The 24,471-nt window shown below is 42.5% G+C and overlaps 1 protein-coding gene across 2 annotated transcripts in view; it reads right to left on the bottom strand.

Moving 5' to 3' along the window:
* LOC126237083 (uncharacterized) overlaps positions 1–24,471 on the bottom strand; it is a 190,851-nt gene that overhangs the window by 144,219 nt on the left and 22,161 nt on the right. The gene's annotated exons all lie outside the window — the stretch shown is intronic.

The following is a 24,471-nucleotide window of genomic DNA, read 5'->3' as shown; positions in this document are numbered from 1 at the left end:
AAACTTGTCTAACTTGAAGGGGAAAACCAGATGGCGCTATGGTTGGCCCCCTAGATGGCGCTGCCATAGATCAAACGGATATCAACTGCGTTTTTTAAAAAGGGAACCCCCATTTTTTATTACATATACGTGTAGTACGTGAAGAAATATGAATGTTTTAGTTGCACCACTTTTTTCGCTTTGTGATAGATGGCGCTGTAATAGTCACAAACATATGGCTCACAATTTTAGACGAACAGTTGGTAACAGGTAGGTTTTTTAAAATTAAAATACAGAACGTAGGTACGTTTGAACATTTTATTTCGGTTGTAGCAATGTGATACATGTACCTTTGTGAACTTATCATTTCTGAGAAGGCATGCTGTTACAGCGTGATTACCTGTAAATACCACATTAATGCAATAAATGCTCAAAATGATGTCCATCAACCTCAATGCATTTGGCAATATGTGTAACGACATTCCTCTCAACAGCGAGTAGTTCGCCTTCCGCAATGTTCGCACATGCATTGACAGTACGCTGACGCATGTTGTCATGCGTTGTCGGTGGATCACGATAGCAAATATCCATTAATTTTCCCCACAGAAAGAAATCCGGGGACATCAGACCCGGTGAACGTACGGGCCATTGTATGGTGCTTTGACGACCAATCCACCTGACATGGAATATGCTACTGAATACCACTTCAACCGCACGCGAGCTATGTGCCGGACATCCATCATACTGGAAGCACATCGCCATTTTGTCATGCAGTGAAACATCTTGTAGAAACATTGGTAGAACATTACGCAAGAAATCAGCATACATTGCACCATTTAGATTGCCATTGCTAAAATGGGGGCCAATTATCCTTCCTCCCATAATGCTTCACCATACATTAACCCGCCAAGGTCGCTGATGTTCCACTTGTCGCAGCCATCGTGGATTTTCCGTTGCCCAATAGTGCATATTATGCCGGTTTACGTGACTGCTGTTGGTGAATGACGCTTCGTCGCTAAATAGAACGCGTGAATAAAATCTGTCATCGTCCCCGTAATTTCTTTTGTGCCCAGTTGCAGAACTGTTTACGACGTTCAAAGTCGTCGGCATGCAATCCCTGGTACATAGAAATATGGTACGGGTGCAATCGATGTTGATGTAGCATTCTCAACACCGACGTTTTTGAGATTCCCGATTCTCGCGCAACTTGTCTGCTACTGATGTGCGGACTAGCCGCGACAGCAGCTAAAAGACCTACTTGGGCATCATCATTTGTTACCCGTCGTGGTTGACGTTTCACATGTGGCTGAATACTTCCTGTTTCCTTAAATAACGTAACTATCCGGCGAACGGTCCGGACACTTGGATGATGTCGTCCTGGATACCGATCAGCATGCATAGCACACGTCCGTTGGGCATTTTGATCACAATAGCCATACATCAACACGATATCGACCTTTTCCCAATTGGTAAACGGTCCATTTTAACACGGGTAATGTATCACGAAGCAAATACCGTCCGCACTGGCGGAATATTACGTCATACCACGTACTTATACGATTGTGACTATTACAGCGCCATCTATCACAAAGCGAAAAAAGTGGTCCAACTAAAACCTTCATATTTCTTTACATACTACATGAATATGTAATAAAATGTGGGTTCCGATATAAAAAAACGCAGTTGATATCCGTTTGATCTATGGCAGCGCCATCTAGCTGGCCAACCATAGCGCCATCTGGTTTCCCCCTTCAAGCTAGACGAGTTTCGTTCTTTGTAGTTTTTTCGTTTGATGCTTATTTCGTGAGATATTCGGCCCGGCCACTATCAATGGACCACGCTGTCTACACTAAAGAGCCAAAGAAACTGGTACACCTGCCTAATATCGCGTAGGGTCCACGGGAGCTCGCAAAAGTGCCGCTACACGACGTGGCATTCACTCGACTAATGTCTGAAGTAGTGCTGGAAGGAACTGACACCTTGAATCTTGCAGGGCTGATCATAAATCCGTAAGAGTAAGAGGGGGTGAAGAACAGCATGTTGCAAGGCATCCCAGATATGCTCAATAATGTTCACGTCTGGGGAGTTTGGTGCCCAGCGGAAGTGTTCAAACTCAAAAGAGTGTTCGTGGAGCCACTCTGTAGCAATTCAGTATGTGTGGGGTGACACACTGTCCTGCTGGACTTGCCCTAGTCCGTCGGAATGCACAATGGACATGAATGGACGCAACTGATCAGACAGGATGCTTATGTACGAGTCACCTGTCAGAGTGGTATCAGGGATCTAATATCACTCCAACTGCACACGCCCCACACCGTTACAGAGCCTCCATCAGCTTGAACAAACCCTTGCTGACATGAAGAGTCCTTGGATTCATGAGGTTGTCTCCATATCCGTACGCGGCCATCCGCTCGATACAATTGGATATGAGACTCGTCCGGCCAGGCAACGTGTTTCCAGTCATTGACAGTCCATTGTCGGTGTTGACGGGCCCAGGCGAGGCGTAAAGCATAGTGTCGTGCAGTCATCAAGGGTACACGAGTGCGCCTTCAGCTCTGAAAGCCAGTATCGATGATGATTCGTTGAATGGTTCACACGCTGACACTTGTTGATGACCCAGCATTGAGATCTGCAGCAATTTGCGGAAGAGTTGCACTTTTTTGTCACGTTGAACGGTTCTCTTCGGTCGTCGTTGGTCCCGTTCTTGAAGGATCTTTTTCCGGCCGAAGCGATGTCGGAGATTTCATGTTTTACCGGATTCCTGATATTCACGGTACACTCGTGAAATGGTCGTACGGGAAAATCCCCACTTCACCGCTATCTCGGACTTGTTTTGAATCGACCGAGCGAGGTGGCGCAGTGGTTAACACACTGGACTCGCATTCGGGAGGACGACGGTTCAATCCCGTCTCCAGCCATCCTAATTTAGGTTTTCCGTGATTTCCCTAAAGCGTTTCAGGCAAATGCCGGGATGGCTCCTTTGAAAGGGCACGGCCGATTTCCTTCCCACTCCTTCCCTAACCCGAGCTTGCGCTCCGTCTCTAATGACCTCGTTGTCGACGGGACGTTAAACACTAACCATCACCCCCCCCCCCCCCCTCGGACTTGTTTTGTCCCATCGCTCGTGCGCCGATTATAACACCACATTCAAACGCACTTAAATCTTGATAACGTGCCACTGTAGCAGCAGTAACCGATCTAACAACTGCGCCAGGCACTTGTTTCTTAAGCAGGCGTTGCCGACCGCAGCACTGTATTCTGCCTGTTTACGTATCTCTGTATTTGAATACACATGCCTATACCAGTTTCTTTGGCGCTTCAATGTATCATGATGAAAGTTTGTTTATTTCATGTTCAACGCGAGTCTTGGGATCAGCGAATGGACCTTCTGGAGCGGTTTGCCGGCTTTGTGGTGCTGCACCAAGCTATTGCCGACCCGTTCAAATGGTTCAAATGGCTCTGAGCACTATGGGACTCAACTGCTGAGGTCATTAGTCCCCTAGAACTTAGAACTAGTTAAACCTAACTAACCTAAGGACATCACAAACATCCATGCCCGAGGCAGGATTCGAACCTGCGACCGTAGCGGTCTTGCGGTTCCAGACTGCAGCGCCTTTAACCGCACGGCCACTTCGGCCGGCCTGCCGACCCGTCAACCATACTCGCAAGAAGATGCGTGTCGCTGAGTAAAGATGCCGCTCAATGTTATTAAAACTGCAGAAACGAAAGAAACAGACAAGTGGTCATGCAACGATGTTTCAGATCACTTTTAGCCACATTTACTTGTAACCTTTGTTAAATAACGTGACACTTTTGTAACTGACAGTAGACTGTTTATCAATGTGCAATGAATTCTTGTGATTTGTTGAACGTTACTCCGTGGTCGAGTGATGAATTTTTTCGTGAAGATCTTTTACCTGCAATGCTTAACACATGATTGCTAGAAGAAGAATTCCGAAACGCATTAATAATGCTCAGTCAAAATATTTTGCCAATACAACGGGTGAAAGCATAGTTCGGAGTGAAAAACAATGAAAAAGCAGAGGAACATGCAAAGGAAGCAATAACAACAGGTATATTCACATATAAAATTGCCACATACAGAACTGAATCGTTTATTTATGAAAGGGCTCTTGTCACGAAAAGTACGTGAGACTGGCCCATGGGTCGATCGAGTCCAGTATTAGGGAACGCCCAGCTCCTCCCAGGCATAATACTGGACTCGACCGACCCATGGACCAGTCTCAGGTAGCACCTGAAGAAGACAGCGAGGCACGCTGTTGAAATATCGTGCGAGTACGACGCGAACATCCGGCTGGCTTCCCGAATATCCAAGATGTCATACGGACTAATAGTTTCTGGGATAGGTTAATAAAAGAAACTATCAAGATAAAAATTTGTGACAACACCCTGAGTACAGGTAGCGGCTGCAGATAACTAAGCACGGCTTGGGACACGGCCATCGGAAAGATGAAGCGGGTGAGAAGGGCGCGCGACGAAAACATGGCCTTATATGGCGTGCAGCACCAGCGATGTCACAGAAGGCAGCGCGGCTGTATAAGGTCGGTGGCAGCAACCAGAAAACAATCATCACTTGACAGTGGCCGAGGAGTACTCGGCCGGGAGCTCGTGAATTTAAGAAACTTGACGCGGCTGGAAGCTCCAGAGAATTTTATCAGTACATATCGCCGCGAAAACATTCACTCATACAGAGTGTATTATAATTGCTTCTATTTCCACACAATATTCCATTTAGGACTGCGGTTAGATGATTTCAGTTATCCTTTCTAAAAAAAATTAATATCTTTCCGTCAAAAATTATGATTAAAAAATAAAAGATATTCAAATTCCATTATTTATACTCTCAGAGTGACTTCCCAGGACGTTGGTTATAACTTTGAAACAAACGGGACATTGGCAGGGCAACTGTTCTGCCACTTAAGGTATACCAACAGCACCATACATAAAACCACTGAGTATTTAACATAAACATTGTAAACAAACGACGAGGTAGATAATGTGATACTATACAGGGTGATTCAAAAAGAATACCACAACTTTAGGAATTTAAAACTCTGCAACGACAAAAGGCAGAGCTAAGCACTACCTGTCGGCGAATTAAGGGAGCTATAAAGTTTCATTTAGTTGTACATTTGTTCGCTTGAGGCGCTGTTGACTAGGCGTCAGCGTCAGTTGATGTTAAGATGGCGACCGCTCAACAGAAAGCTTTTTGTGTTATTGAGTACGGCAGAAGTGAATCGACGACAGTTGTTCAGCGTGCATTTCGAACGAAGTATGGTGTTAAACCTCCTGATAGGTGGTGTATTAAACGTTGGTATAAACAGTTTACAGAGAATGGGTGTTTGTGCAAAGGGAAAAGTTCTGGACGGCCGAGAACGAGTGATGAAAATGTAGCACGCACCCAGCAAGCATTTGTTCGCAGCCCAGGAAAATCGACTCGCAGAGCTAGCAGAGAGCTGCAAATTCCACAATCAACTGTATGGAGAGTCCTACGAAAAAGGTTAGTTATGAAACCTGACAACTACCCGAGGCGATGGATCGGCCGCCAGGCAGCCCGTGACAGAGCACTTCATCACTGGCCTCCAAGAAGTCCTGATCTTACCCCCTGCGATTTTTTCTTATGGGGGTATGTTAAGGATATGGTGTTTCGGCCACCTCTCCCAGCCACCATTGATGATTTGAAACGAGAAATAACAGCAGCTATCCAAACTGTTACGCCTGATATGCTACAGAGAGTGTGGAACGAGTTGGAGTATCGGGTTGATATTGCTCGTGTGTCTGGAGGGGGCCATATTGAACATCTCTGAACTTGTTTTTGAGTGAAAAAAAAACCTTTTTAAATACTCTTTGTAATGATGTATAACAGAAGGTTATATTATGTTTCTTTCATTGAATACACATTTTTAAAGTTGTGGTATTCTTTTTGAATCACCCTGTATTTCCGAAAAGCGTTGAACACTGTACCAGATCATAGAGAAATCATCAAGACTCGGCCATACAGAGTATCTTTACAGATATCTGATGGGCTCTATGCAATTTTGATTGAGAGACTGGACGACGAATATGCAACAGAAACTGAAGTAGCGTCTGAAACCGTAACAAGACCAATATTGTTCTCAGTACGCCTAAACGGTATAACATGTTAGGTCTGCAGAAGCATCGGATTGTTAACTGACGACGCTGCAGTCTACAGGACAGTACTGTGTTGGACAATCATAAGGAAATGTAAAAGCACTCAACAATATTTCCGTTTAGTGTAATGAACAGTAGCTACCTTTAAATTACGATAAATGTTGGTTAAGATCATAACAAAGCGAATTTATCCGATAGTACCCGATTACAAGGTTAGTAATGAACATCTGGAGTACGTGACTAAAACGAGATCTGAAGTGGAACTAACAAGTGATATCCGTAGTATGAGTTTCATGGGATACTGTGCATTTGGAAAGGAAATCGCGTACAACACACTAGTACCACTAGCTCTAGTGCAGTCCCCGAGCGTTACGAGTACTTATCGAGCAGGTACGACAGACGAGCGAATCTGGAGGCACGCTCCTAGGATCTAACACGTCCGTACAGCCCATACCAAAGTGTAACAGAAATGCTGGGGAAATTTACACGGGAATCCTTGACAAAAAGGCAACGTGTTGTGATTGTTGTTGTGGTCTTCAGTTCGAAGGCTGATTTTTAGTGCAGCTCTCCACGCTAGTCTATTCTTTGCAAGCCTCTGCATACCCACAGCAACCTACATCCATTTGAATCCGATACTGTATTCGAGTCTTAGCCTCCCTCTAAAATTTTTAGCCCCCGAACTTTCCTCCGTTATGATTTACAGCGTCTAGAAATTTTTGGAAAATCATGATTTGTACAAAGCTGTTGTTTGACAACCAGTTTCTCTCAGAAACGGACTCAGGTACAATGTGACACCCGGCATCTCATTAATGATGTCGCATAATACTTGAGGATGGTCTGTTTCTGACCGAAACTGGTTGTTTAATAAAGTGACAATACAGTTCTGTGGAAACCATGACTTCCACAAACTTAAGTTTATATTCGATGTCAGTAAATTTCGATATTTCAGAAACGCTTTTTTTTTGTTATTGCCAGTCTGCACAGTATTTCTTCTCAACAGATGCCTCGAAAATGAGATAAACAGAAACTAAAAAATGGCAAAGGTGGAATGGCTAGCGTAGTAAGCCCGCATCTCGTGGTCGTGCGGTAGCGTTCTCGCTTCCCACGCCCGGGTTCCCGGGTTCGATTCCCGGCGGGGTCAGGGATTTTCTCTGCCTCGTGATGGCTGGGTGTTGTGTGCTGTCCTTAGGTTAGTTAGGTTTAAGTAGTTCTAAGTTCTAGGGGACTGATGACCATAGATGTTAAGTCCCATAGTGCTCAGAGCCATTAGCGTAGTAATGTAAAGCCGTAAAGGCATGCATGACTAGGGGAAAGATAGATGCCACATAGGAAAATTAACTTAATATTTGGTCAAAAGAGAAGCAACTGTAAGAATATAAAAAATTCAGATGACAAGACAGCCCTAAGCAAACTAGGGAAAGCTGAAATGTGGAAGGAATACGTAGTGGGCTATATCTGCAGGAAGAAACACGTTCCGGTGAATATCAATTTTCTGAAGGCCTTACCTCGGAAACAAAGCATTTTCAAACATAAGTTTTAATGAATTTTTTTATTGCATGCGTATGGGAATACATAACCAAAATAATGCCCACAATTTTTGAAAAATGGGAAACAATTTTTAGGACAATATTACACAAACAGAAGAGGAAGAAGGTGAAGATGAGCTGGAAGATATGATACTACGAGAAAAATTTGGCTGAGCAGTGATAGACCTGTGTCTAGACACCTGGAGTAGGCGACATTCCTTCATAATTACTGAGATCCTTGGAAGAGTCAGCCATGACAGAACTATCCACCTGGTATGCAACATGTACGAGACAGGGGAATACCCTGAGTCTTCAAGATGAATGCAATAATTCCTGTTGCAAAGAAGGCAGGTGCTCACAAGTGTGACTATTAAGTCTAATAAGCCATGGTTACAAAATCTTCTTCTGCCTTTCCCAGATTAGGCCCGTCGACTTGTTCTGGCCTCAGTTCTGCCTTGTAACTGTCTGATCATATGTCCTCTTTTCCTGTGGTTGTAAGACCATTTCAGGAATCCTTGTTTATTGCATTCGTTCCACGTGTCCCTTACAGTTTTGTTTATGTTCTTATATTTTGTGATCTACTACAAAAATATTCAGTTCTCGTCTAATGTTTTCATCAGGAACCCTTTCCACCGTAGTGCAACCTTTGACTCCTCGTAAAAATTTCTTTTCAGCCGGCTGGACATGGCTAGAATCTTTCCTCTTCATAGCCCCGCATTCAAGGACACGGTGCAGATATCATCTTATAAAATTTCATTTTTGTGACTCTTCGTGTATTTTTTAATGTTCTGTTTATTGTGCAACGTATACCCTGATAATTCTGCAATTTAATGTCCTTATCTTCCTTAAAAGTGTTATAGCGCCGTGGTAACAAAGAATGGAAAACCTGGTAGAAGCGGACTTGGGAGAAGCTCAGCATGGGTTCGAGAAATCTAGGAACTCCTGAGGCAGTAAAAGCCTACGACTTACTTAGAATACAGGTTAAGGAAAGGCAAACCCGCCTTAATAGCGTTTGTATATTTAGAGGAAACATTTTACACTGTTAACTGGATTAGATGCTTTGAAATTAAATAGAGAGAGGCAAAAGTTATCTACAACGTACATAGAAACCATACTGCAGTCATAAGAGCCGAAGAGAATGAAAATGATGTTATTTGATGTGTACACTGAGAAAGCGGCTATGGAAATCAAAAAGAGATTTTAAAACGGAATTAAGTTTCAGGGAGGAGGTTTGCCGATGATACTGTAATTCTATCATGGAGATCAAAGGACTTGGAAGATCAGTGGAACGAAATGAATACTAAATCTGAGCACTGGCCTCTTGCACGACTTTACATCACAACTTGAGGAACAGATATTGCCTTGACACAAGGTTATAAGATGAACAGCAACAAAATAAAAACGAGGATAATGGGAAACAGTCAAAATAAATCATCTGATGCGGATAGAATTAGATGAGAAAGTGAGTAGTCGATGGGTTTTGCCATTTGGGCAGCAAAATAACTGACTTGGATGAAGTAGATTACATATAAAATGCAGCCTGGAATAACAAGAAAATCAAGTTTGATTCCATTTGGAAGCAGCTGTGCCTAACAACTGTACTTATTTCAAGTAGTGCAGGGTACAGTAGTCAGTCGCAAATAATGCTGACTGCATATCCAGATTTCAGTCACTACGTGGCCTGCCATCTTCAGTGCAGTAAATGTAAGTTAAAATATTAAAGCCAGAGAGCGAACTCAACCTTTGACATGAGTAGTCCAGTTATGACTATGTGCATATCTGAGTGGTTTTAATGTTTTAAGCTACATTTACTGCGCTGAAGATCACTACACAGTGACTGAAATCTGGATATGCAATAAACATTATTTGTGACTGACTGCTCATCCTTTTACTACCTGATAACAAGAAAAGATGAAAAAGAGACATTTGTCAACATCAGATAGAAATTTAAATATTGTAAAGTCTCTTCTAAAACTAAATTAACTAAAAGAAGGGATTGGTTGATACCAAAGCGGCAATATAGTACGCAGGTTCAAATAGAAACAGGTTTCAGTAGTTGTACGAGATTACAGAATTGATCAAAGAGGAGAACTGCATCGAAAAAGTCTTCGGACCGGATACGACGACAATAACAACAGATAAACTTCAATAATGAATGACATAACTTAATAGAAAGAATTTGGAAGTAAGATTAAAAACAATTACGATAAGATTGGTCCGTGCATGTCATAGCACGGTATCAATATCTTCCAAAAAGATATGCGCGGAAATGTGACTTTTCATGGGGTCGTATCTTGGGTTCTGTTGATCACAGAGATAAGAGGGCAAGTCTTTCGGGTATCCCTGGGCCCAACGACGATTTGTAGACCTATCGCAAGAACGGACTTACTCTAGCTATCCTACAGTACAGGGTTACCATTTAAACAGCACACACTTTCTTCAGCCCAGGCAAACTGAGCAAACACTTGGTTCTTTTGCATTAGGTTTGGTCTAAGGTAGGCCATAGGTGGTTTATAAAAGCATCGTTTGTTCATGGGTGGTTCCTAAGATAGCCCTGAAAAAACATAATTTTTGTGTACCAAAAGTACCAGTTGTAGGGACGATCACTTCTATAATTTTTATTCATGGTAAACCGTTGAAATTTTTAACATGTGTTCTTGAGCTGATTTTCCTTCGGAAATTAGAAAATCTTTTCGATATCATTGTCCGTTACCGAGATCCAGAGTCTCAAAGTTACCGTATTTACGCAGAAAACTACAAAAACCGTTTTAGCCGTTTTCGAACAGTATGTTGCATTTATCTAAATAACTAACAGTAGAAAATGGCTCAAATTTTAACTGTTAATTCTGCAGACATTAATCTAGAAACACCATTTACCCGTTTTCAAAAATCTTTATCCTTTATTGAGATACACCCAAAAAAAAACATGATTTTTGGGTGCCAAAAGTACCAATTGTAATTCCAAATTTTTATTCGAGACAAATAGTCGAAATTTTTTTGCTGTATGTTCTTAAGATGATATTATAAGGGAACCTTGAATCTTTTTCTCGATATCATTACCCTTTACGGAGATTAGCAGGTTGAAAGTTACCATGCTTAAGCACTTAACATCCGGTCTGAGGCATAGAAGGAGCTTGAACAGAGGTAGTGAGACGATTGTAACGGTTGTGGGGTAACCAAACTATGTTTTAAGTCACCACTTTTTGACCAATAAAACTTTATGACGCGATGTGTCTGTAAATGGGTACTTTACGCCTATACAGGCTGTCTTGATTTGGAAATGATTCAACGGTGTCACCTAGTTGCGTAATCACATTATATACGAAAATTTATTTTGTCATGCGAAATTGTAGTTGCGAATCAAACGCTGCAATTTTTAGTATATTGTACATGTAGCCTAAGAAGTTGTGCATTTTTGTGTAATGTGGTGAAAAGTAAACTTGCGCCAGAAGAGAGACAATTTTGTGTGAACCTTATATTGTGTGTACTTATTAGTTGTTTATATGTGTCAAAGTGTGTAAATGTGTCGAAGTATATAAATTAACTGTCAAAATATTACTGATCTACAGAATTCATTTAATGTAAGCAGCACACCTTGCTGTAACAGGGAAAAAGGGAACCAGGTGAAAAATTCTCCAGTCGGGAAACAAGAAAACGTGAATATGCTCCTCTTTAAAAGAATCTGACGGAAAAGTGGGGAACCAGCTGTCTCAACTGTTATTCCACCAAACTCACCAAAAATTTAGGCGTGCAGACATTTCACACTTTTTGTGCTGAAAGAAAGTAGCAGAGGTAGAGCGAGAGAGAGAGAGAGAGAGAGAGAGAGAGAGAGAGAGAGAGAGAGAGAGAGACTGTGGAAGAGAGAGGAGACAGTGATGTTGGGAGAGAGGAAAGTGATAGTGAAAGAGAAAGACAGATATATAAGACAACAGCCGTTAGAGCCAAAGAGCAAGGAGGTATTGATGGTCAGTGAGAGCCAGTGGCCGTAAAAGAGAAAAAGAGATGGACAGAGATAAAAACAGTGGGATCAAAAAAGAGAGGAGCCATTGGGACTAAAAAAGAGAGATGAGTGGAGACCAAACATATGTTGTGGGGAGGGGGGGGGGGTGGCTGGGGCAGGACCTGCTACCCCCAACCAGACTGGCGAACTTCAACGAGAAAAATTTGCCCACTTTTCCCCATTCACTACACCCACGTGTTAAAGTTTCTCGGCCTAGGCGTCAAAAATCCGAGCAAACCATCCCTAAAAGACATGTGAGAAGAGGAGACAATTGTGGCTGAGGAGAAAGACAGCAGACTGTAAGCGAGAAAGAAAGAGGAGAGAAAAAGAATGGGACAAATGCAGCAGCATTGGGTCACAGTGACAGTGAAAGTGGCAGGGAAGGAGTCAGCAATAAGGAAGAGCGAGAGAAATTGATGAAGACAGTGACAATGTGAGAGACAAGACAGAGAAAGTGCCATTGGGAGATGGAAGAAAAAAGGAGACTGTGGTATATACAGGCAGTGAGAGGAAGATGGTGAGTACCAAGGCTTTACAACAAAGAGAGACTAGGTAAAAGGATTTAGAATATTCTACGAGGGTTGGAACTAAAATAGTGGCAACTATTTATTCACAACGCGATACAAAAGAGTTACATGTTTGCACCTGTTACTGTCCTTCAAAGTAGTCACCAGGGTTGTGTAGAACCCGTTGCCAGCGGTGTGGAAGGCGTAGTATACCGTTAGCAGAGCCTGTTCTGTTGATGGTGCGAATGGAGCGGTCTAAAGTTATGGTGATTATCGTTTACGACTGTGATGGTGTTATCCTAAGGCATTATGTTCCTCCACGGCAGACCGTCAACGCAAAGTATTACGGTTCGGTTTTGGAGCATCACCTGCGACCAGCTTTGCGAAAGAAGCGGCGACATTTCCTGCGCAACCCACCCATCATTGCACGACAATGCGCGGGCGTATACAACGCACGATGGGACTGGGTAGTACTGTACCATCCACCATACTCCCGGACTTACGTCCTTGTGACTGTGATTTGACTCCGAAGATGAAGGAACCATTCGCGGCATTCGCTTCAGAACTGTTCCAGAGATTCGACAGGCAGTAGACCGCTCCATTCGCACCACCAACAGAACAGGCTCTGCTAACGGTATACTACGCCTTCCACATCGCTGGCAACGGGTTCTACACAACGCTGGTGACTACTTTGAAGGACAGTAACAGGTGCAAACATGTAACTCTTTTGTATCGGTTGTGAATAAGTAGTTGCTACTATTTAAGTTCCAACCCTCGTATGTGAAAAGGGCGCGAATACGTTTGCATGTCAACATTTTTGATGACCAATTCGGAATGTGAATTGAGGCAGCTGGTTCCTCATTTTTGTGTCAGACTCGTTTAAACAGGTGCGTATTCGACTTTTTTGTGCTCCGACTGGAGCATTTTTCAGCTGGTTTTAGAATAATGTTCAGCTGACAAATCGATAAGAAAATAGTACAAAAGAACAATGAACTCATAGAACCAGTGGATAAATTTTATACTTATGGGGGCTTAAGGCCACGGCTAGATGGACATAAAAAACAAACAGGATAGTTTGTATGACCTGAACCGCTGTTGGCTAACCAAATAGACTTTTAGATTTCGATGTCTCTGAAATGCAGAGTTTATTATCAGTATGCGTCACCAGTTCTGACTTATAGCAGTGAGACACTGACTTTCTAATGCGAAAACCGTCAGAATCTGAAAGTTACTCGATGAGTAACAGTGAGATGCATGTTGCGAATTACTAGAAGAGAGAGGAAAACAAAACGAACAGAGGAAGTCTAACATGAAAGACATAATTATAGCTGTGATGTTAGACATTGAGGTGAGGAAGCCAGGATGGCGAACGAACGGTGTAGGTGGACCAAGGAAATTCTATGCTGCATTCGAAGAAAAAAGAAAGGAATGAAGCAACGCCCTGGCGAAAGGGAGATGGATGACGTTACAAAAGACTCAGGTGCAACATTAATACAAGGTATAGATGAAGACATACCGGTAACGCACGGAAACGCCGAGAGGAAGCATTCATTCAGCAGTGGGTGTCAAATGGGTGCTTGTGTTGATGCAACTGACGATGATTATGCTTTTGAGTCAGCGTTGGAGGTATAAGTAATTTAAACTGTATTTGTCAAAAATTATAGGCATACTTTATCATGAGTCTTATGACGACTGTTGAGTGAGGCACTCCATTCAGTGGATTTGTAGAGAATTATGTTTCACTGGTATTCTTCAGGTAAGGTGGACGCATAGACCTTCCGTCAGAATATTTTATGTTTAGGCCGCAAAGCTCCGGTTGCATTGATGGAATAACAACGCCAGTCTTTTCTTTATTTTACATTAGGACTCACGTTTTTTTTGTTTTCTTCATCAGAAGAGAGAGAGTGTACCTGCTCCAGCATCCTCCACGCTGTAGCAACGTACCTAAATAACCGGTAGGAGTCTTTTTGAAAGTCAAAGACTAGCTTCCAATGAGTGAAGATGGGTCTAGATTTGTATTTCCTGGAAAGGACAGCGCAAAAATGAACTGAACAATTTAGTAAAATGAAGTATGTAGCTTACCTTGCGCTTTGACGTAGTTTGTGCAATGTCCATATTAATATCAACTGCAATGATATATATTACGAAAGAACCAGAATGAAGTACGGAAAAAGGTGAGTTAGGGATTTAAAAGAAAGGAACTAGCTTTTCGACTTATTTGGTAGCTTAAAACAAAATATCTTAACTTATTCGCGCTCTTTTACTCGTTTATATCAGTACCCTTGGGAGAGCCAGTCCTGACAAAACTCTACCATCTGGTGAGCAAGATGTATGAGACAGGCGAAATTCCCTCAGACTTCAAGAAGAATATAATAATTCCTATCCCAAAGAAAGTAGGTATTGACAGATGTGAAAATTACCGAACAATCAGTTTAATAAGTCTCAGCTGCAAACTACTAACGCGAATTCTTTACAGACGAATGGAAAAACTGATAGAAGCCGACCTCGGGGAAGATCAGTTTGGATTCCGTAGAAATGTTGGAACACGTGAGGCAATACTGACTTTACAACTTATCTTAGAAGAAAGATTAAGGAAAGGCAAACCTACGTTTCTAGCACTTGTAGACTTAGAGAAAGCTTTTGACAATGTTGACTGGAATACTCTCTTTCAAATTCTGAAGGTGGCAGGGGTAAAATACAGGGAGCGAAAGGCTATTTACAATTTGTACAGAAAGCAAATGGCAGTTATAAGAGTCGATGGACATGAAAGGGAAGCAGTGGTTGAGAAGGGAGTGAGACAGGGTTGTAGCCTCTCCCCGATGTTGTTCAATCTGTGTATTGAGCAAGCAGCAAAGGAAACAAAAGAAAAATTCGCAGTAGGTATAAAAATCCATGGAGAAGAAATAAAAACTTTGAGGTTCGCCAATGACATTGTAAAAAAGCGAGAATATGTCAATATGTTTTCATTTAAATGTTTTTGAAGCTGACAGATAAGTTGAAAAGCCAGTTCCCTTCTTTTACCTCACTAACTCTGCCTAGGACAAATTTGCTTCTTGTTGTACTCTGGTAGGAGTAGTTTTCATTCTGGTTCCCAGCTTTTACTCTACCATAAATTTGACATTAGACCGCCATAGGGTGGCAACCGATGTAGATTTCTATTGGTTCGGGCGACGACTTATCCGTTACAGATTTTCATTGTCTTTCGAACCATGTTGGTTACATAGTAGCAACGGTTAAAGCTTCCAAAAAACAACTGGACGACCACTGATCACAGGTATTTGTCTACTATCTTACAAAATTTGAACCGATTTGCATTAGCTTGACCATAGAAGTGACGTGTTTAAAGGAACTCACATAAACGTGTTTTTTGCACTTACAGTCTGAATGAAGCTAGACATTTGAAAGTGAGTATTCAGTTTTATAGTTAAGAACTAATTTATTTATTTGGATCACTTTAAGAATGAATTTTACTTGCTATATATAGCTCGAGTTTAAACCGTAGCACCTCGATAACGCTTAAACGTTATTGGATTAAAAAAGTTTCGTTTTGAATTTATCTATTTATCTATCTTAGTGAAAAGTTTGAACTTACTGACACAAGTATAAAATATATAAGGGGCGCGCTTCTTAAAATCCGAGCGGTACGCATAAAAATAGTGCCATTAGGTAAGCTTTAATTTCAGCGCAATTAGCATCTTTTGCAAAAGGAATTAATGATTTGCGCAATTTGCCTAGGCGCCTACTCCAGTTCGTCGTTCAAACCTTATTTAATATACTGTAAAATAGCTACAGTATCACAGATGTTGGAATACCTATACAAATGGTCGCTGACCCGGGCTGAACCAAAAACTTTCGCCTCGTGTTCCTAGCTAGAAACCGACAACCAAGACACCCCCCCCACCCCCTCTTCCACCAAACCGCAACTCTACGTGCGGCCTACTGTGTAAGGATACGCTTAAGAGGGCGACTGAAAATTTTTAGAATGTCATGGTTCTATAACAAATGAAATTCGTTTATATGTGACAGTTACTTTCAAAATTTTTGTGAGTTGATTGGCGTATAGTTTGTTCGATTTGCTCTAATCGTTTGTTAATTATCATGGAAAGACTTTGTGTGCACCCACCTCGACTACAGAACGTTTCTGAGCTACGATTTTTTACGGGTTTGAATAGCGATTAACGGTTAAACAATGTGAAGATCGGCGTAGAAATGCATTTGGCAACAAGCTACATCCAAAGCAACAATTGTTTGTAATTGGTACAGCTAATTCAAAAGAGATCGGTTTCGTTCTTAGTGAAGAATTTCTTGAAGGACGCCAAAGAAGTGCTGTCACTGGTGAAAATACTGCCGCTGTTCCAGCAATGTTTTCACGATGCTCGATGGACATTTTACGAATTTATTCAAACGACATTGGGCATTGGTATGAGTCAAATCCAAAACATTTTACGTCAAGAGTTAGATGTGAGAAAACTTGGTTGTCGATAGGTGCCACATAAACTGATTCCCCGTCAAAAATAACGATGCATTGTTTGCTGCAGAAAAAAATTGAAGAAAAAAATTCTTAGGCAGCTCTTCAAATTTGATCTGGAATGTCGATAATGGTGATGAAGCTTGGATTCATTGTTATGACCCTGCAACGAAAAGTCGTTCACTTCAACGTTTTTTCGAATAGAACCTAAGCCTACAAAAGTACGACGAATTCGCGGTGCTGGTAGAAAATGGTAGCTAGTTTTTTCTTTTTCTTTTTTATAAAACGGGCCATATTAGTACTATAGCATTAGAAGGTAGACGTACAGTTAATGCCGACTGGTACATAAATGTCTGTTTATCGCAAATTTTTGAAAAAGTCAATGAAAAATTTCCAACAAGACAATGCACCATCGCAAACGGCGAAACAAACAACTGAGTATCTGGATGCCCTGAAGGTCACCAGTCCGCAGCTCGTGGTCGTGCGGTAGCGTTCTCGCTTCCCACGCCCGGGTTCCCGGGTTCGATTCCCGGCGGGGTCAGGGATTTTCTCTACCTCGTGATGACTGGGTGTTGTGTGATGTCCTTAGGTTAGTTAGGTTTAAGTAGTTCTAAGTTCTAGGGGACTGATGACCCTAGACGTTAAGTCCCATAGTGCTCAGAGCCATTTGAATCATTTGAAGGTCAGCTCCATGGACCCTCCAGCATACAGTTCGTGATTTCTTTTTGTTTCCAAAATTGAAGATAAAATATATGGATTCAACTTTTCGTCATCAGATTCAGCAGGGGAACATTATAAACATTTTATTTCTGAAATGCTTCGGAAAAAAGTGGCAACATTGCTTTAAGGACTGGTTTCATATAATGCAAAAATCTTTTAATGTGAAAGGGGAATATTTTGAAAACACTAAAATCATTTTTTAAAACTCGTTTGATTTTTTAAAAAATTATCAGTGTCGCCCTTTGTTGAATATTATCCATGAAAGAAGATCTCTTAACTGACTAAGTTACGGAAGTGACATAAAGTAAAGCACATCAGTGGTGAAACACTCCTACACAACTGCGGAGCATCATTTCCTCCTTAATGTTCAAAACTCTGATGACCTGAATGATAGACCATTCGGTATTTTTAAATAATTTACAACTGCGCTGTAAACACCCTGAAGTCCAAACTGTTCATCAGCTACAGTAACTGATTAGTGAAAGATGTTGAATGCTGTTCTGAACGAATAGCACACAAACTTTTCTTGCTCTCGGTTTATTGTTAATGTGGTTCCATTTAAAGACTTCTCCATTTTCTTCTCCATAACCTGCACGACCGTCAGTGAATCTCTCCTAGTCCTCCCACGCCAGACAAATATACTGAAATTCAGGAGGATCTACAGAGTAGTAAAACTTGGTGCAGGGACTGGCAGTTCACCCTCAACGTAAGTAAATGTAACATAGTGCGTATATATAGGAGGAAAAATTCGTTATTATTTAATTACACGATTATCAGTTACTAAAACAGTCACATATTTAAAATATCTCGGACTACTAGTCTGGAATGATCTATCGTGAAATTACCATATAAAACTTATAGGAAAAGCAGCTTCCAGAGAGAAGGTCGTTGGAGGAATGGTAAGGAAATGGAATTCGCTCACAAATGAGGTAGCATACAAACCTTGCGATTCTTAAGAATTACTCGTCAGTTTAGGACCACTACTAGGTAGGATTAACGGAGGAGATACGTCCCTCACGGATTAGTTAAGTCTGCGACAATATCACGGAGATGCTCATCCAATTGCAGCTACTTACGCTACAAGACAGGCATTGTGTAACACAGAAAACTTCTGTTCCCAGAAGAGCTAAGCAAAAAATTACATTTTCTGATTGTATCTCACGAAACAATAGTGACGGTGAAATCAAAGAAATCGAGCTCGTGTTACTTTTTACCGGAAGTCATTCTTCTCGGGCATCATTCCCGAATGTAAGTGGAGAGAGGGAAATGTTAGTTGGACGCAATATATTCTCCGTTACTCGTGGGAAAATGGCTTGCGAAATATAACTGCAAATTGTTCCTTTGGACGGAAACGAAGGATCATTAGGATATCGTGTCGTCTATGAGAATGTCATTAGAGACACGGCGCAGCTCAGATTGGATAATTATGAGGCAGCAAATCGGCCGTGTCCTTTTCCAAGGAATCTTCGCAGCATCCACCTTAGTTGCTTTGGGGGAAATCATGGGAAACTTACAACTACATGGACGGACGGAATGTGAACCCAGCTCCTGCTGAATGCGAATCGAGTGTCATGACATTCTGCCACCTTTTGTAGTTCTCTTAAAAAGACTGGAGGGCGGCTAAGAGATTTGATGGAGCCAGAATTGTAAACTTGGCTGCTAGATACACGTGCCAATACCAGTAGAAGCATACGAACTGTTTTCTGCCAGTGTTGTGAAAACAAAGCTGATTGCTTTACAGTATCGGTATGAAAAGCAACTTGTTGCTGTTGTCTCTGTACCATTTCTTTATGTCAACTTACCTTTAAAGACACCTTGTGAATTTTAACAATTAATCTGCTATGTACTCTAGTTGCATTGCCGCTAGAAGGGCAGTGTGAGTGATCCCGGATCTACTACGTTTTTCGTTCGTAACGCATTTATTATTTTCTCTCCTTTGAGAGAGGTAGCAGGTATCTTCACAAAGTATCATTCTGCTCCACATCAGATACCACAAGTTTGGGTCTGGCATTATCTGCGTACTGTTACTGTAGCACTACTGCGACTGCTGGAAACATATGTCGATTCCTAAGGTAAGTTATTTTCTTACACCTGATGTCAGATAGACTTCTCTGCTTTACTTGCTTCATAAGGGATGTTTTTGGGAATACACATTATCTGATGAAAAGTATCCAGACACCCCAAGAAAACACGGAATTGTCCAGTAGATGTCACGAGAGGGCACCCACCAGTATAAATGCAGTATTGTGTTGTCAGTAGAGAATCAGTAACAGCAGAATGGGTTGACAGGAGAGTTCAATGATTCGAACGTGGAATAGTCACTGCATGGCACCTGAGCATCAAATCCGCCAAGGAATTTCAATTCTTATAAAGCTGTCGAAGTTGACAGTTGAAGTGATTGTGACATGTAAATGCAAAAGAAAAACCACAGCTAAAGCAAGAGAAGGCAGCCCTGACGAACAAGGACCGTCGAGCACTGTGGAGGATGGTTGTAAAAAAATCGCTTGAAACCAGCAGAAGGAATCACTCGTGAGGTCCAAACTGCTACCAGCATTGCAGCGAGCATTGTGATTACTTGTATGAAGTTAAAAAGAATGTGGTACACTGTCGAGCAGCTCCTCATAAGCCACACATATCTGTAGTCAGTGATAAGCGATGCTTGATGTGGTGTAAAGAGCGACGCCAGTTAACAGTGGATGCTGTGAATGAGTGATCTGGGGTGATGAATGGCGCTATACCTGTGGCAATCCTGTGCTGGCACACCGGTCGGCAAAAACAATGCGAAGATCGATTAGTAGGCGCTGGATCAAGCACACCTATCACGAGAGAGGCCAGAGACACACTGACAAGCAACATGCCGCCAACGCCCTCTCGACAGCATGTATTTAGGCCGCCGCCGCAGACTGGAGGGCGTCAGTCACTCCCACTCCCACTGACTCAGTCTTCCAGGTTGGCGTCTGTTATTCACTCACAGAGCAGGTATAGTTCATCACAGGTTATGACAGTACAAAGCTGCCATATTAGTGCCTATATTGGGACTAGCAGTGAGAGACTATAATAGCGAGATTACTGCTGAACTTTACATCAGTCTCCAAGAGGACTTACTGAGAAGCTTGTACCACAACACACAGACTCTATTCAAGTTAAGTTTCCAGTTCATGTAAATAAAGAACCCATACTAATCCACGTGTGCATTTGTGTTATAGAAAGAAGATACCGGCCATCCATAACGACATCCTCTCCCTTGCTTCCTTGCAGTACAAGACTCTACAAATTCGATGGACGGATTTGGATTTGGTGAACGTCTGGAGTGTGTGACTTGCTATCATGTTTAGTACCAACAATGAAGTATAGAGGAAGTGGTGTTACGGATGGGGATGTTTTTTGTGGGTAGGATGTGGTCCTCATATTGTGCTTAGGGAAACGCTAAATGCGGAAGATATGAACTCATTTTTCAGCATTGTGTACTGTGTACAGTAGAAAAAAATGGCTCTGAGCACTATGGGACTCAACTGCTGAGGTCATTAGTCCCCTAGAACTTAGAACTAGTTAAACCTCACTAACCTAAGGACATCACAAACATCCATTCCCGAGGCAGGATTCGAACCTTCGACCGTAGCGGTCTTGCGGTTCCAGACTGCAGCGCCTTTAACCGCACGGCCACTTCGGCCGGCTGTGTACAGTAGAGAAACAGTACGGAGACAAAGATGGTTTCTGTGAGCATGACAGTGCACCTGTCTTAAAGTATTCAAAATGGTTCAAATGCCGGCCGGAGTAGCCGAGCGGCTCTAGCCGCTACAGTCTGGAGCTGCGCGACCGCTACGGTCGCAGGTTCGAATCCTGCCTCGGGCATGGATATGTGTGATGTCCTTAGGTTAGTTAGGTTTAAGTAGTTCTAAGTTCTAGGGGACTGATGACCACAGAAGTTAACTCCCATAGTGCTCAGAGCCATTTGAACCATTTTTTGGTTCAAATGGCTCTGAGCACTATGGGACTTAACATCTGAGGTCATCAGTCCCCTAGACTTAGAACTACTTAAACCTAACTACCCTAAGGACATCACATACATCAATGCCCGAGGCAGGATTCGAACCTGCGACCATAGCAGCAGCGCGGTTCCGGACTGAAGCGCCTACAACCGCTCGGCCACAGCCGCCGGCTCTTAAAGTATTATATGTGAGGCAATGCTTTGCGGAAAATATCACTCCTAAAATGGACTAGCCTGCCGAGAGTCCCGACCTGAAGCCACTGCAACACTTTCGGGTTGAGTTAGAGTGTCGACCTCTCTCCGACTCCAGCGTACAGCAACACTACCTCCTCTGGTTGCGGGTTCTGAAGGAGAATGGGCTGCCATCCGACCACTGACATTCAGACACATCATTGAAAGTGCCCCCCACCAGAGTTCAAGACATCATAAAGGCGAAGAGTGGACCCACCCCATATTAACGTTCATTAACAGGTATCTACATCTACATCTACATTTATACTCCGCAAGCCACCCAACGGTGTGCGGCGGAGGGCACTTTACGTGCCACTGTCATTACCTCTCTCTTCTGTTCCAGTCGCGTATGGTTCGCGGGAAGAACGACTGTCTGAAAGCCTCCGTGGGCGCTCGAATCTCTCTAATTTTACATTCGTGATCTCTTCGGGAGGTATAAGTAGGGGGAAGCAATATATTCGATACCTCATCCAGAAACGCACTCTCTCGAAACCTGGCGAGCAAGCTACACCGCGATGCAGAGCGCCTCTCTTCCAGAGTCTGCCACTTGAGTTTGCTAAACATCTCCGTAACGCTATCACGGTTACCAAATAACCCTGTGACAAAATGCGCCGCTCTTCTTTGGATCTTCTCTATCTCTTCCGTCAACCCTATCTGGTACGGATCCCACACTGATGAGCAATACTCAAGTATAGGTCGAACGAGTGTTTTGTAAGCCACCTCCTTTGTTGATGGACTACATTTTCTAAGCACTCTCCCAGTGAATCTCAACCTGGTACCCACCTTACCAACAATTAATTTTATATGATCATTCCACTTCAAATCGTTCCGCACGCATACTCCCAGATATTTTACAGAAGTAACTGCTACCAGTGTTTGTTCCGCTATCATGTAATCATACAATAAAGGATCCTTCTTTCTATGTATTCGCAATACAATACATTTGTCTATGTTAAGGGTCAGTTGCCACTCCCTGCACCAAGTGCCTATCCGCTGCAGATCTTCCTGCATTTCGCTACAATTTTCTAATGCTGCAACTTCTCTGTATACTACAGCATCATCCGCGAAAAGCCGCATCGAACTTCCGACACTATCTACTAGGTCATTTATATATATTGTAAAAAGTAATGGTCCCATAACACTCCCCTGTGGCACGCCAGAGGTTACTTTAACGTCTGTAGACGTCTTTCCATTGATAACAACATGCTGTGTTCTGTTTGCTAAAAGCTCTTCCATCCAGCCACACAGCTGGTCTGATATTCCGTAGGCTCTTACTTTGTTTATCAGGCGACAGTGCGGAACTGTATCGAACGCCTTCCGGAAGTCAAGGAAAATAGCATCTACCTGGGAGCCTGTATCTAATATTTTCTGGGTCTCATGAACAAATAAAGCGATTTGGGTCTCACACGATCGCTGTTTCCGGAATCCATGTTGATTCCTACATAGTAGATTCTGGGTTTCCAAAAACGACATGATACTCGAGCAAAAAACATGTTCTAAAATTCTACAACAGATCGATGTCAGAGATATAGGTCTATAGTTTTGCGCATCTGCTCGACGACTTTTCTTGAAGACTGGGACTACCTGTGCTCTTTTCCAATCATTTGGAACCTTCCGCTCCTCTAGAGGCTTGAGGTACACGGCTGTTAGAAGGGGGGCAAGTTCTTTCGCGTACTCTGTGTAGAATCGAATTGGTATCCCGTCAGGTCCAGTGGACTTTCCTCTGTTGAGTGATTCCAGTTGCTTTTCTATTCCTTGGACACTTATTTCGATGTCAGCCATTTTTTCGTTTGTGCAAGGATTTAGAGAAGGAACTGCAGTGCGGTCTTCCTCTGTGAAACAGCTTTGGAAAAAGGTGTTTAGTATATCAGCTTTACGCGTGTCATCCTCTGTTTCAATGCCATCATCATCCCGGAGTGTCTGGATATCCTGTTTCGAGCCACTTCCTAGGATTTTCTGTCAAGTCGGTACATAGAATTTTATTTTCGAATTCACTGAACGCTTCACGCATAGCCCTCCTTACGCTAACTTTGACATCGTTTAGCTTCTGTTTGCTATAATTATCCGGGCTCTTATGCCGTGGTCGGTTGATGAATTCTGTGTCGATTCAACCGACCACGGCATAACAGCCCGGAATATTATAATGGACATGATATTTCCGGCCGTGAAAGCCTACATTTTAGTATTAGTTTCTGTTTTTCTGAGAGGTTTTGGCTGCGTTTAAACTTGGAGTGAAGCTCTCTTTGCTTTCGCAGTAGTTTCCTAACTTTGTTGTTGAACCACGGCGGGTTTTTCCCGTCCCTCACAGTTTTACTCGGCACGTACCTGTCTAAAACGCATTTTACGATTGCCTTGAACTTTTTCCATAAACACTCAACATTGTCAGTGTCGGAACAGAAATTTTCGTTTTGATCTGTTAGGTAGTCTGAAATCTGCCTTCTATTACTCTTGCTAAACAGATAAACCTTCCTCCCTTTTTTTTATATTCCTATTAACTTCCATATTCAGAGATGCTGCAACGGCCTTATGATCACTGATTCCCTGTTCTGCACTTACAGAGTCGAAAAGTTCGGGTCTGTTTGTTATCAGTAGGTCCAAGATGTTATCTCCACGAGTCGGTTCTCTGTTTAATTGCTCGAGCTAATTTTCGGATAGTGCACTCAGTATAATGTCACTCGATGCTCTGTCCCTACCACCCGTCCTAAACATCTGAGTGTCCCAGTCTATATCTGGTAAATTGAAACCTCCACCTAAGACTATAACAGGCTGAGAAGATTTATGTGAAATGTATTCCAAATTTTCTCTCAGTTGCTCTGCCACTAATGCTGCCGAGTCGGGAGGTCGGTAAAAGGAGCCAATTATTAACCTAGCTCGGTTGTTGAGTGTAACCTCCACCCATA

This window comes from Schistocerca nitens, chromosome 2, assembly GCF_023898315.1.
Source record: "Schistocerca nitens isolate TAMUIC-IGC-003100 chromosome 2, iqSchNite1.1, whole genome shotgun sequence".
Classification (NCBI taxonomy): domain Eukaryota; kingdom Metazoa; phylum Arthropoda; class Insecta; order Orthoptera; family Acrididae; genus Schistocerca; species Schistocerca nitens.
This window is presented reverse-complemented; position numbering and strand designations above follow the sequence as displayed.